Here is a 6000-nt window from a genome sequence, read left to right on the forward strand (position 1 = left end):
TAGATTGAGAAATTATTTGATGTAGGTGAGGAAGCAATGTAAAACAGTCTCTGCTCTCTACCTGACCGGAAGACACAGGGCTGCGCACCATCTCTCTTAGAGACCTGAGAAGGGAAGGAAGAAGAAGCTGTCTTTCCATTAATTGATGAAGGTGCTTTTACCCAGAGCTGTGACTTTCTCCCAGCAGCTGGCATCCTGCAGCTGGCTGAAAATCAACCAGTCCCCTGGAGATGGCAGTAGCAGGCAGGGATGGAGATCTTTCGGCAACCAGCCACAGCCAGAACTGCCGTCTCCTGCTCCAATCTTGGTCTGTGAGGACAGGCAGCCATGATGGATCCTTGTGGCCGCAGAGGGCTGATTTTGCTGGTGGCTGTTAGAGTGAACCTCCACATTCTATGTCTCAGAAGTTTAGTTCTCAAGTGCTGCCTTCAGTCCTTTCTGAACAACGTCTTGTGTAAGTGAATGAATACATAAATAACATTCCTGGTGCTGATTAAGGGCTTCCACATTTGAAGCCCTATCGAATCACAGGCACCGTATTAATCGGCACTGAGGTGCAAAAGGTTGTAAGAGCGAGTCCTTGGGCTGGAGAGGTTTAAAAACACACAAATCCGTGATTTCAGCATAATCTTCAACCACCATGTAACCCAGTCCTGTGAACGCCAGGGCATCAGCTTAACCCAGCCAGAGAGGTCAGAGACACTTGACCGATGAGATGGTACGTGGGCTGAGTTGGAAAGAAGTTAGGCAGGTGAGGAAAGATGAGAACAGTGCTCCAGGGGCACTTGGCTGGCTCAGTTGGTAGAGAATCTGATTCTTGATCTCTGGGTCGGAAGTTCCAGCTTCATGTTGAGCATAGAGATTACTTTAAAAAAAAAAAAAGAAAAGAAAAAAGAAAGAAAAAGAAAAAAAAAAGGCTCCAGGCTGGAGACACAGCATGAATGAGATAGACGGTGGGACACATAATGACATTTGCTATGGTACTGGGTTGACACTTGAAAGCCAGGGTGACCGGGGAGTTAAGTAGCAGCCCAATCAATCAAGTGCTAAAAAGTAAAAATGCTTTGGAATTAAGTATGTTGGTGGTATGCAACAGACTCATCTAGGGGGTCTTGTTTCCAGTGGATTTCCTCACTGCATCTGTGGAGGTTTCTACACACCCTGCCAACTAGTGGACCTCATGTTGGAGTTGACTTAATCATGTTCCTCCACTCAAAGCCCACTGTCTCCGCCTGGGCAAAGCTCTTCCCTTTCATGCTTGCCTGTTTCTCTCATTATTTACCAGTGTTTTCCCCTTTATCCCTGGCCCTCCTTTATCCGTTCAAAGTGAGTTGAAGTACTCCCATTCCACTTCAACTCTGCTCCCCGCTCTGTTCATGGATCTTTATTTGAAAAGAAATAGTGTATTTAAGAAGACATATTCGTGTTAATTTTACATAAGTGGTATTGTGCTCTAAAGCAAGGCTCTCCCAATTTTTGTCTCTTTGTTTTTTCTGCCTTTGTCACACTGCTCTGAGTACATCTAGTTCCTTGCCCCCCCCCCCCCGTTTTTGAAGTAGGCGCCACACCCAGCATGGAGCCAGTGCAGGGCTTGAACTCACAACTCTGAGATCAAGACCTGAGCTGAGGTGGAGTCAGGTGGTTAACCGACTGGGCCACCCAGGTGTCTAGTTCCTTGCTTCCAACTGCAGTGTGACTGCACACATTTTGCTTATCCAGTGTATCATGGTGGATATATATTTTTTTAAATCCTAAATCCTTCCATGGCAAATAACTCTTTGAGGAACATCCTTATTCATACCCCCCTACGGATCAGATGAACACTTTTCTGCCCCTGCAAAGTCCTAATTCCATGAGTCTGAGGTGGGTCCCTGATAATTTTTTTTTTAATTAATTTTGAAAAAAGTAATCTCTACACCCAACGTGGTGCTGGAATTCATGATCCTGCGATTGAGAGTCACGTGCTCTTTGGACTGAGCCCGCCAGGCACCCCCAGGGCCCAGATAATTTAAATACAGTTAGGCTGCTATTAAGAGTGAGGTGATACAGTGAGAAGAAAGCAAACAATGGTTCTTTGACTGTGGCATGTATTAGAATCTTCTGGATGTATTGGAAGACACCGATTGTTGGACTCAGGTCTGACCTCGCACTTGCACGAACCCAGGAAGTAAATGCCTCCTTAAATGTTGCCTAATCCTAGTTCTCCCCATGCCCAGAGTTCTTGATTCAGTAAGCAAGTAAGTCTTGGAAGCCAGTCTGAGAATGTGCATCTCTAACAAGTTCCAAGGGGGTACTGCTCCTGCTGGTTCAGGGGCCACACTTTGAGAACCCCCGCTTTAGGACCCTGCTATCCAAAATGTAACCTGCAGACCAGCAATACCCAGGACACCTAAGAGTTTATTCGAAATGCAGAATGTTGAGCCCCATCCCTGATCTACTAAACAGAATCTGCATTTGAGCAAGATCCCAAATAAAGTTTAAGAAGTACTGCTTTAAAAGAGACATGGAGGGTACATCTTTGTACCAAGGGAATTAATTACGAGGATGCTCCCGAATTTCCTGAAAGCAACGAGGGGATACTTTTCAGGGAAGCTAAGGACTCAGGGTATCTCATCTGGAGGCTCCCCATGTCTGTTTGCCTTTTACTTGGGGGTGTGAACTGTGATCACTTGGCTAGAGTATGGTCTGATTTTTCTACTACAAAAATATGTTTTGAGAAATTATATTGACTTCCTGTTTGATGCAGTTACTAAAGAGAGACCGCCCCTGGGTAAGGCATGAAGGGCAGCTGAGCTGTCTCCCCACCTCTTTATTTCTGTCCCAGGACAAGGAAGAAAATGGTCAGAAGATCTCCCCCCTTTCAAAGAGTGTATCTGGCAGGCCTCCAGGGCTGGGCTGAGGGGTGAGGTCAATCCACTCCTCAGATCCGGTAAGCTGAGGCAGCTCATGATGCAGGGCGGCTCAGAAACAGGAAGACGAAGTCTTCTGCAGCAGAAGGCTGAAAGCTGTGCAGATAATACACTACTTGACATAGCTTAGAATTGCCTTGGACAGAGAATAAAAAGTTATAAATCCCGCAGACACAAATAAGCAAACCCGACTGCCGGTGTTCAGAAACTTCTATCTTGTTGCTTTTAAGAGCATCAGAATGATGCCTTGTCCAGAGAAAGGAGCCTTGCCTAACTTCTCTAAGGATCTAAGACACAGCCCTGTCTGAAAAGAATATGTTACAGGTCACTAATGCCTCAATTAAAAAACGAACCCCAGAAAACCACACCCCTCTGTTGCAGCTCGCTCCTGACGCCCCAAGCACACACTCGCCCCGCTGCTTGAGCGGGGAGAAACAAAGGAGGAAGCGGGCGGGGGCAGGGGCGGGAGGAGAACGCAGTAGATATCGTTTCAGAGACTATCCATTCCTGCCTCTAACAACATATAAACAGATGCCGTGGATGAAATTCCTCAGAACAGTGACTCCTCTTGAAAAAGATAACACTTGTATCTTAACTCCCCTCGTAGGAGTCAAGTGGAAACATTTCTGTGCAGACAGCTGAGGGTGATTCCTCTTCAGGTTAAGCCCACAAGGAGTTTTCTGCCGTGCACGCAGTCGAGGGAGTGCTGAGCAATTTAGCGCTCACGCAACACGGCTTCAGGGAGAGGGTATTAGCGCCCCCAGCAGGGCAAAGGAGGAGATGCAATGAATAAACGGAATAAGCTCTCCGTGGCTTAGGGGGCATCATTTTATGACTCCGCCCTTGCTCGCATTTCCCCACAGCCCGGATTATATCCTCCGTCTAATCTCCATCCAGAAGTTTTCCATGGTCCAGCTGATGTAATTCTCTCTTACATGAAGCCTTACTGGATTCCGCCCATCCCCGTTTACCAACTGGAATCCTCTATCTGGCTCTTAACACGTTATTTGTTTCTCTAATCCAAAGCCTGTGCCTCTCACTTTGGGAGGGAACATTTTTTTTATTGTGGTAAAATATACATAACATGAAATTTAATCATTTTTAGGTGTACAATTCAGTGGTATTAGATGCAGTCACAACTCTGTCCAGTCATCACCATTATCCATTTCCAGAACTTTCTCATCATCCCAAACAGAAAGTCTATACCTATTAAACAATAACTGCCACCTCCTACCCCTGGTCACCTCTGTTCTACTTTCTACCTCTATGAATTTGCTTATCCTTGAGACCTCGTATTAAGTGAGATCATACAGTATTTGTGTGTGTGGTTTTTGTTGTTTTTAACTGTATATTACTGTATTCAAGTTTCACCCATGTTGTAGCATGTGTCAGAATTTCCTTTTTAAAGCTGAATGATATTCCACTGCATGTGCATGTTGAATTTTTGTTTGTTTATTTAAGTAAGCCTTATGCCCAAGGTGGGGCTCGAACTCATGGCCCCAAGATCAGGAGTCACATGCTCCACCAACTGAGCGAGCCAGGCATCCTGTGTACATCACATTTTGTTTATTCACGCATCTGTTGATGGACATTTGGGTTGTTTCCACCTTTTGGCTCTTGTGACTAAAGCTTCCATGAACAGCTTTGGGTGTTTTTTTTGTTTGTTTGGTTTTTTTTTTTTTTTTGCCGTGGGTGTGCAAATATTTGCCATGGGTGTGCAAATATCTGTTTGTGTCCCTGCTTTTAATTCTCTGGGGGTATACACACACACACACACACACACACACACACAAGTAGGATTGCTGGATCATAGGGTACGTGCATGTTTAAATTTTTGAGCAAGTGTCCTTCCTTGTTTCAGTCTACATAGACAAAGAGAAAAAACAAGAGTCCAACTAATAATGTGTGTGGTGTCTGGTTAGAGCTCGCAGCTAAACTCCTGGAATGATATCTACTGACAATTCAGTCCAGTCGATCCATTCCAAACTCCTGCTCTGACCAATGCATCCGCTCCAGGCTTGGGGGGCTCTAAAAGCAAAGGGGCCATTTCGTCATGTCTTTGGCAGAATAACTGTGACCCCCAACCTCTGCTACTTTTTTTTCTCTGCCTCTTGGGTATTCTTGCATTTGTTTTGTGCCCTAAATGGCTCTCCTAGTTTTAGTTGTCGACTGTTTGCTCCCCGATTCCCCAGGAGGAGCACAGCACGTTATTTTTAAAGATTTATTTGACAGAGAGAGAGATCACAAGTAGGCAGAGAGGCAGGCGGAGAGGTGGGGTGGGGAGGGGTGGAAGCAGGCTCCCCGCTGAGCAGAGACCCCGATGTGGGGCTTGATCCCAGGACCCTGAGATCATGACCTGAGCCGAAGGCAGAGGCTTAACACACTGAGCCACCCAGGCGCCCCAGCACAGCACTTTTTATCTCAAGATGCCTTCCTACCTCCCCCATCTCCAGCCCCCACTCTATAGCCTTCTGCCGCCTCGGAGTCATTGACCATTGGCCATTCAGAGTTTTCAAACTGCTCAATAAGTAGCCTTGCTGTGATCAAGACTGTTGGTGGTCACCAGTCTGGCTCTTCTCTGTGCTGGGCACGCAGTTAACCAAATTTCTCAGCCACCCTTGCGTCTGAGTGGGATGAGACGTGGGATGGTATGACTGAGTTCTCTGTGGAATTTGGGCCCAATGGATGTATGCCACGTCGAGGCCTAACCTAGGCCCAACCTCATCTATATGTCTGTCTCCTCAGCTGTTAACTAGCTAGCACCAGAGCTACTGGAGACACAAAATGAAGGTCTCTGGGTTTCTGAGTCGTCATCTGGAGGACAGAGGTCCAGGACAGCTGCTCGGACAAGAATGTCCACATAGCCTTTGGGGGAAGAAGGAAGAAACTTGATCGTGTGAAGCCACTAAGATGGCCCTACTCTGGTGAATCCATTTGCATTTCCAGTTTTACAACTCGACTTTTTAAAAAAAATATTTTATTTATTTATTTGACAGAGAAAGATCACAAGTAGGCAGAGAGGCAGGCAGAGAGAGAGGGAAGCAGGCTCCCTGCTGAGCAGAGAGCCCGATGCGGGGCTAGTTCCAGGACC

Source organism: Mustela erminea, chromosome X (genome assembly GCF_009829155.1).
Source record: "Mustela erminea isolate mMusErm1 chromosome X, mMusErm1.Pri, whole genome shotgun sequence".
NCBI classification, from domain to species: domain Eukaryota; kingdom Metazoa; phylum Chordata; class Mammalia; order Carnivora; family Mustelidae; genus Mustela; species Mustela erminea.